We start from the raw sequence: 9,730 nt of genomic DNA on the forward strand, positions 1-9,730 counted from the left end.
TGATCCTCTCTTATTGCTCCCTTGTACTGCACGGACAGAATAAGGAGCAAACAGAAAAGTTAAGGGTGGGGAATAGTGAGGGATGAACAGGAGGGTTGAATCCTCCCTCATCATTCATGGTGGACAAACTGGTGAATGTGCCTAAAACCAGAAGAAACAGCATTCTACAGACCAAGGAAACAATCGACTAAGTTAAAAAGTAATCTACAGAATGAGAGAAAATATTTGCAAACTATTAATCTTTCAGATTAATATCCCAAACATTTAAATACATGAAGAATTCAAACAACAGAAAAATGGGCAAATGATCTGAATAGGTACCTCTCTAAAGAAAAGTATACAAATGACAAATGACCCAAGAAGTTTACAAAAAACTGCTCAGGGCTGAAGATGTAGCTCAGTGGTAGAATGCTTGCATAGCACTTAGGCCCTGGGTTCCATTCCCAGCACTGCTAAATGCATATTCAAGTCATGATAAGACATTATTTTGCCACCATTAGAATGGCTATTACCAAAAAGACAAAAATAAATAAATAAATCCTGGCTGACATGTAGAGAAAGGGGACTCTCCTACACTGTTGCTCTAATATAAATTAGTACAGTCATAATGCAAAACAGTATGAAGATTCCTCAAAAAAATAAAAACCCAGAAGTGCCATATGATTCAGCAATTCTAATATTGGGTATACATCTAAAGGAAAAGAACCACTATGTCAAAGAGATAGCTGTACTCTTGTGTTTATTGCAGCATCATTCACAGTAGCCAAGATATGGAATCACCCATGCATGGATGAATGGATAAAGAAATGGTGGTATTCAATCCTATTCAACATAGTTCTTAAAAGTATTAGCCAGAGCTATCAGTCTGGAGAAGGAAATGAAAGTGATACACATAGGAAATGAAGTAAAATTATCTGTTTGCTCACAACATTATCCTATACCTAGAAGACACCCCCCCCAAAAAAAAAAAAAACTTCCTCCAAAAGACTCTTGGATCGATAAACAAATTCAGCAAAGTTGTAGGAGATGAAGATCAACATATGAAAATCAATAGCTCTCCTATACTCTAATAATAAATCTGCTGAGAAAGAAATCATGAACATGATTCCATTTATGATAGTCTCAAAATAAAAATACTTGAGAATAAATCTAAGGAGGTGAAAGACTTCTACAAAGAAAATTATAAAACACTGAAGAAAGAAATGGAAGAAGACCTTACAAGATAAGAAGACTCCCCTATTTATAGATAGGTAGAGATAATATCACCAAAATGGACTGTTACCAAAAGCAATCTACAGATTTAATGCAAATTTCATTAAATACCAATGACATTCTTTCCAGAACTAGAAAAAAACAGTCCTAAAATTTATGTGGAAGAATAAAAGACCCAGAATAGCCAAAGCATTCCTGAGCATCAAGAGTGAGGCTGGAGTCACCACAATGCACTCTCAAATTATACGACAGGACTATAGTCACATAACAGCGTGATATTGGCATAAAAATAGATGCAAAGACCAATGGAATAGACAAGAAGACACAGAGACAAATCCACATAGATACATAGTCATCTAATCCTTGACCAAAGTGTCAAAAGCATAAGTTGGAAAAAAATGTAGCTTTTCTAACAAATGGTGCTGGAAAAAGGTAGAAGAATGAAACTAGATCCCTGTCTCTCACTCTACATAAAAATCAACTCAAAGTGGATCAAAGACTTAGGAACGGACACCAGAAACACTGACACTGATAGAAGAAAACATAGGATCGACACTCTTGACACATTGGCAAGGGCACTAAGAACTTCCTTAATACGATTCCTAACGCTCAAGAAATAAAACCAAAAATCAATAAATGGGATTTCACTAAATTAAAAAGCTTCTGCCCAACAAAGGAAACAATTAAGATCATGAAGAGAGTCTACACAATGGAGAAAATATTTGCCAGATACTCTTCTGACAGAAGATTAATAACCAGAATATATAAAGAACTAAAAAAAAAAAAACCCTTAATAAGCCACTCAATAAATGGGTGAATGATCCAAAGGGGAGTCTTCTCATCTTGTAAGAGGTATTTCTCAAAAGAAGTACAAATGGTGGGTTGGGGTTGTGGCTCAGTGGCAGAGCATTTGCCTTGCCCATGTGAAGCACTGGGTTTGATCCTCAGCACCACATAAAAATAAACAAACAAAAAAAGATATTGTGTTCATGTATAACTAAAAAAATCTTTTTTAAAAAGAAGTACAAATGGCAAACAAATATATGAAAGAATATCCAACATCCTCAGTAATCAAGGAAATACATACCTGAACTATACTGAGATTTCATCTCACTTCAGTCAAAATGGCAATCATCAAGAATACCAATATCGGGCTGGGGATGTGGCTCAAGCCTTAACGCGCTCGCCTGGCATGCGCGGTGTGCTGGGTTCAATCCTCAGGACCACATAAAGATGTTGTGTCCACCGAAAACTAAAAAAAAAATATTAAAAAATTCTCTCTCTCTCTCTCTCTCTCTCTCTCTCTCTCTCTCTCTCTCTCTCTCTCTTTAAAAAAAAGAATACCAATATCAATAACTGCTGGTGAGGAGGTAGGGATAAAGGTACACTTATATATTGTTGGTGGAATTGAAACTTAGTGCAACCACTTTTGAAAGCAGTATGTAGACTGCTTAAAAGACTAGAAATGGAAACACCATATGACCCAACTATCCCACTGGTTGGTATTTATCCAAAAGATCAAAATCAGCACACTCTAGTGATACATGTTTACCAATGATTATAGAATCACAATTCACAGTTGCCAAGTTATGGAATCCCAGCCTAGGGGACCATCAGTAGACAGATAGATAAAGAAAATGTAGTGTATCATACACAGTAGAGCTCTATTCAGCCTTAAAGAAGAATGACATTATGGCATTTGATGGAAAATGAGCAGAACATCATGCTAAGTGAAATAAGCCAGACTCAGAAAGTCAAGGGTAAGATTTTTCTTTCATAGGTGGAAGCTAGAGAGAGAAAAAAAGTGGGGGGGGGGGAGAAAGGAGATACTGTGAAAATAGAAAGAAGAGCAGTAGAATAAAACCAGGGAAATATGGTGGAGGGAGAATGGGAGGCAAAGGGGAAGAACTGGGGAATAAAGTTGACCAAATTGTGCATGTATGCGTATACCACAATATATTCCAATTTTATGCATAACTACAATAAAACAATTAAAAATAAATAAATATATGGAGGACCAAAAGAGTAGAGGAAAGGGATCAGGAAGAGGAAGAAGTGGAAGGAAGAGAAGGGTACTGATAATTGAAATGGAGGAAACTATTCTATATGTATTTATCAAGGAGTCTAAAGGAACCCCACTATTATGTACAACCACGATTGCATCAAGAGTAATCCACAAGAGTTTGGGATGTAGCTCAGTGGTAGAGTGCTTGCCTAGAATGTGTAAAGCCCTAGATTCAATACTTAGCACAAGAAAAGAAGGAAGGAAGGAAGGAAGGAAGGAAGGAAGGAAGGAAGGAAGGAAGGAAGGAAGGAAGGGGGGAGGGAGGGGAGAGAAGGAGGGAGGGAGGAGAAAGAGGGAGGGAAAGAGAAAAGAAAGAAAGTATAAGAGTTCCAGTGGAATGATGGAAAGGTTCTGGAGATGGACAGAGTTGAAGATTGCAAACGATATAAATGTACTGAATGTGTACTGAATCGTGTACTTAAAGTGGTTAAAATGTTTGCTTTGTTTTGTTTTGTTTTGTTTTGTTTGGTACTGGGGACTGAACCCAGGGGGACTTTATCATTGAACTACAACCCAAGTCCTTTTTATTTTTTGTTTTGAGACAGGGTGTTGCTATGTTACAGAGACTGGTCTGGAACTTAACTTGTGATCCTCCTGCCTCAGCCTCCTGAGGAAAATGATAAATTTTATCTTATTTTCTTATATTCTCTCTTGCTTTCTCCCCAGGGAAAATGCCAAATAAGAATGAGGTTGCCAAAGAATTGACTAGATGCAGACATGAGATTGTCTTCCAGAAAGCTACTCCTGACACAAGAAAGAAATTTTCTCTTTCTCCTTCACCAAAAAAACAGTGATCTCTCTGTCAGTCAAGGGGCACATAGAACCCCACCTATGAGTCTATGGATAAACTGTCTATAAAATACTTCCTGTGGTTCTCAGCATTTTCTTTAAGGTTTTAAATTCTGCACGGAAAACACATTGAATTATTTTCTTCAATTCACACTGATTTTATTCAATACCACAATTTTAACGAAGCCAAAGATCAACAGGAGAATACGTACTGACTCTCCTTACAACCTCGAAGTGGCAGCATGACATCTTGCAAATGAAGAGATGTTAAAAAACTCACTGAAAATCACATACTTTTTAAACATCAGAACTATAACTCACCAGAAAGCTCCTTTCAAATTCAGAGCTCTTCTTACTGCACCACTGTAGCAAAACAGCTTAAGGATGAATTAGTGCATTGTCATAGCTCAAGTTAGGAAAACAAACAACCACAAGTGAGCATTTCCCACTTATCCCAGAAGCCTGGTGCCCATCCCAGGGGACTAGCCTAGAATCAAAAAAAAAAAAAAAAAAAAAAAAAAAAAAATCCTAGAACTCTCATGTAACTTGAGGCTAGAAATTACTGCAAGTGAACATCTGGTTTGATTCTTTTTGTCTTTGGGGAAATACCTTTATCTTTAAGCCTGTTTTATTAGAATAGCAGTTGAGTACCAAAGAGGATCAATAAAAGTGTCCAGGGCTTATCGTTATTAATGAAGGGACAACCAGAATCCAGGCTTCTACTCCCTGAAATGAATTAGGCTAGCAGAATGAATTCCCAGTTGAGGTGTAGGCAACAGCCAGACCATTCTAAACTGATGTTGCTAATGTTTCAGGCCGCCCAAGCAAGGGACATTCTCCTACTAGGTGAAGGGGATGTCGGACTATATAGTACAGTTAAGAAGTATCAGATTCCTGATGAAAGATTCAATGTACAGGGGCTGTGACTGTGGCTCAGTGGTAGTGCACGTGCCTGGTATGTTCGAAGCACTGGGTTCGATTCTCAGCACCACATATTAAATAAATAAATAAAGATCTATCAGCAACTAAAAAATATTTTTAAAAAACCATTGAGTCTATACTTCTACTTGGGTAACATTGACTTTATAAAAATAAAATAAATTAAAATAAAATATTCAATATACAAATGGACCATCAGACCTCAGCTACTCTGGAAACTAAGGCAGGAGGATTGTTAAATTCAAGGCCAGCCTGACAACTTAGTGAGACCCTGTCTCAAAATTAAAAAAGAAAAAATTTAAAGGGGCTGAGGGTGTAGCTCAGTGGTAGTGTGCCCCTAGGTTCAATCCCCAGGCTCTCCCCAGCTAAAACAAACAAAGAAAGTAAAAGGGGCTCTGGATTAGTTTAGAGGTAGAATCCTTCAGTTTTTAATCTCCAGTGCCAAACAAACAAACAACAACAACAAAAAAAAAAAAAAAATGGAGAATGGCCAGACCACATATAACAATAGAATTCTTATACACAATCTGTGAGCACTAATCCAGAAAAGCAAATCACAGCCTCTACAGCAATGGCACAGAAGGGTGAGGACACAGTCAGGTCATTAACTGTCAGCATCCCTATCTTTGCCTGCCCCTCCCAACCCAGAACCAACCAGAAAAAGCCAAGTATGCTCTGCAAACCAGTCGTATAGATGCCTGCTGCTGGCTGGCCTGCCTCCAGCCTCCCCGTGCCAACAGCTCCAATCAACACATACCCGGAAGTCTTCTTTTTCCTCACTGTAAATCCCACTTGCCTGCCTGCCTTTGAGTCTCTGCCAAACTCAAATGATAGTGGCTCATTCCTTTGCCATGGTAATCTCTGAATGTGTAGCCTCTGTTTGTTTGCACTTGGGTGGTCTTTGCTTATTTCCACAATTTTTCTGGGACTTCCATGATACATGATCTGCACTGCCTGTTGCTGCAGACTACAGTGTTTTACCTAGTATAGCACCACCAAGACCCCTTAGGTCCCACTGCCTGTGGCTTTTAAATTCACTTTGTCATGGTAATTCAGCACCTAGTGGAAACTCTGCCTCTTTACATTGAGTTCCATGATTCTTCCCCCACCCCCATCTCCACCCAAAGTACTGGGAATTGAACCCAAGGGTGCTTTACCACATCTCCAGTCCTTTTCAATTTTTATTTTGAGACAGGGTCTTGCTAAGTGGATAGGTTTGGCCTTGAACTGGTGATCCTCCTGCCCCAGCTTTCCAAGTCATTGGGATTACAGTTGTACACCCCTGTGCCCAGCTTCCATGACTATTTCTTCTGTTTGATACCAGGTTATTTATTAGTTTCCATTTGTTTGGCATCCTTTGTTGAAGTAAGCTATATCTTTTCATCCTTTTTGCTTTTTTGTGCTTTTAATTTGTGTTATACTATCTGAAAGTGCTGTTTGCCATAGGGAAAAAGTAGAACATAGGCACAGACCTCATTAACCTATTTTTAAAGTTAAATTTTTTTATGTGATGGCATTAGTTTTCAAAACATCTTTAGTAAATAAATGAAGGCAAGAGATAAAATATTGTGATTTTCTTGGTGAATCTTAATTGCAAAATTTCTTCTTGCTGCATTGCTGTTTTTTAGCCATGCTTTTATTTTGAGGTACCAGGGATTTAGTCCAGGTACCCCAGCCCTTTAGTTTTTTTTTTTTTGTTTTTTTTTTTGTTGTTGTTTTTTTTTTGTGGTGTTGTTTTAATTTTAAGACAGAGTCTCACTAACTTGTTGAGGCTAGCCTTGGACTTTCAGTCCTCCTGCCTCAGCCTCCCAAATTGCTAAGATTATAGGCATGAACCATCATACCTCACCAGCCATGATCTCTGAGTCATTCCTTTGGTTATATCTTCTGAACTGTTGATCTGTCAGCAGTTCTTCCACAATAGTTCTTTTCCTCTGCTTGTTCAGAATTCATAAATGATAGAAGTCAGCTGGAATGTCAACAGTGGTTCCAACCAGAAAGTACTGGAAGAGACAGGGTCTTGCTAAGTGGATAGGGCAGGCCTTGAACTTGTGATCCTCCTGCCTCCTATTGCTGTCACTTTTCTTGTAAAATCATTTTGAATCTATTATTGGATTTTTCTTTTAGTCAGTATCATATGCTTATTAAATAGATGATTCTCACCAAACCAGCCATTCATTCAAACAAACTTTGATGTGGGTCACCAATAAAATTGAATTACATTCTTCTGTCTTGATTTTGGTTTTGGTGGAAGATGGTCCTGGGATCTTGGTTTTTGACCCAGAGAGAACGTTCTCTCTGCTTTTCTACTTACTAGTGATAATCACATTCTGAGGTGGCCAATTGTCAGGTTGGGATCTGAGACACAAAATGCGTATCACTTTCAACGGATCATTGACAGCTCTCATGGGTTCAGCTTAGTCTCCTCCTCCAGGAAAAATCCTCTCCTCCTCCAGGAAAAATTTCTCACTAGTACTTTCTTTCTTTTTTTTTTTTTTTAAAGAAGTCAAACTTTTGTATTTTTATTAACACGTTATTTAGTTGTTTTAAATACTTTACATACTTGAGAGAGAGAGAGAGAGAGAGAGAGAGAGAGAGAGAGAGAGAGAGGGAGAGAGAGAATTTTTTAATATTTATTTTTTAGTTTTCGGCAGACACAACATCTTTGTTTGTATGTGGTGCTGAGGATCAAACCTGGGCCGCACACATGCCAGGCGAGCATGCTACTGCTTGAGCCACATCCCCAGCCCCCAAAAACTTCTCACTAGTACTTTCATTACAGTCCTAGTTCTTGTGACTTCTTTCTGAAGCATTACTCACCAAGGCTGACTTGGGCCCTCAATGACTACGTTGGGGAGACATTTGACTTGAGCAATGTTCATGTGAGAGGAATCTTAAGTCCTATGTGCAGTATTTTTTTCTTTTTCTTTTTCTTTCTTTCTCCTTCTTTGTTTTTATGCAGAGACCTAGAGACAAAATTTAAATTCAATAATTGCTTCACTAAAAAAAAAACTATTTGCCCAAAGCTAATGAACAATTTGATAAACTCAGTCAATAATAAACTAGATTCATTTCCCTGCTCCTGTTCCCAGCTGATTCTCTTCATCCAGCCCTCTCTCTTATCATTTATCCTTCTGATCTCTCTATTTCTACATCTAGGCTTCTTTTTTCTTCATCCAAACCCTCTGCCTTTCCAACAGTTCTCCTGAGACCTAGGATATCAATGCCCTCTACCAACCAATCTGGTCCTTGAACCATTATGCTGTCAATAGTAAAATTTAAACCTTGGATCTGAGCTGAATCAAGAGCTATAATTAAGGATTTACCTAAGCCCGGGCAATACAACAATTATTCATAGATGAATTCAAAATTATTATGCATGTGACCTTGGTGCATATGAGCCCAGGGTTCTCTGAACAAGATCAAATCATACACATGTTAATCAGAAACTCGGATGCTGAATCCACAGTAGCACAGGCTGATTGGATTGACCCAGAATAGTATCTACAGGATTCCTCTTTCCATAGTTAATCCAAGGACCAAAAATGGCCCCCAAAGATGGGCAAAGACTCCAATTTGGATACTTGTTTCCATAGTTAATCCAAGGATCAAAAATCCCCCTCCCCAAATCTGGGCAAATTCTCCAATAGCCACACCTGAGACACTTCCCATAGGAACCCAAGTGAACCCTAACTCAAATATGCCAACAGATTATTTTAGAATAATGTACCAAATACCTTCCAACAACATTTAGGAATTAAAGAAGGTGACAATATAACATTGGCATGAGTAATCTGGACAAATCCTTGGGGTTTTAAGTCAGCTTCACGAGAACCATCAAAAACCCATTGCTGCTGGGCACAGTGGCACACACACCTAACCCCAGCGACTCAGGAGGTTGAGGCAAGAGGATGGCAAGTTCAAGGTCAGTCTCAGCAATTAAGTGTGGCTCTAAACAACGTAGTGAGACCCTGTTTCAAAAAGGGATGGGGATGTGGCTCCATAGTAAAGCTCTCCTGGGTTTAATCCCTAGTACTAAAACAAACAAAACAACTTTGTTGATAATAGCCTCTTCAATGATCTAATTGCAAAGGCCTATCCTGCTTATTTTAGGACAATAGCTACCACTGCAAAACTTGTCAATGCTCCTGTTGAACTAGTTCTAGGCTCCCTACTTGATTTCCTATCTCTTCATGCAAAACAGGTATTTCTACTGACTAGAAACATAGAACACATTTGCCCAGCCAATTAACTGTTTTATGAGATTCTGTTACTCTGCACTCACCATGGCAACACCCCGAATCTGGCCTAGCAGAAAGGGAACCTCATGATTGTCTTACCTCAGTTAGGGAACTTTCCTCAGCTCAGTAGAATTCATTAGAAACTCCAACACAGAACCCCCGACCTAGTATTATTTGTATATGGAGTAAGCCTCAAAACTGAAACTGGAGGCCAAAATGAAGGGCTTTATAGTTTCCATGCAAAGGCTATCACTTCATGCCAGAACTGGGATTCCTACCCAAAGTTGCCCCCATTGTCTTGTGGTTATAAAGTCCACATGGTACTGAGGGTCTGATGTTCCCTCCCTTGGCAGACTAACTGGTTCAGAAAGTTTACGCCCTCTTGGGACTATCAGTTGTACCTTACTATTGTTGACTTTTTCTTCTCTCTTTTTCTTTTTATTTTCACTTATGATGTTGCTGATCCAGGAACACTATTATGGCC

Source organism: Spermophilus citellus (assembly GCF_964194105.1).
Source record: "Spermophilus citellus genome assembly, chromosome: 14".
Classification (NCBI taxonomy): Eukaryota; Metazoa; Chordata; class Mammalia; order Rodentia; family Sciuridae; genus Spermophilus; species Spermophilus citellus.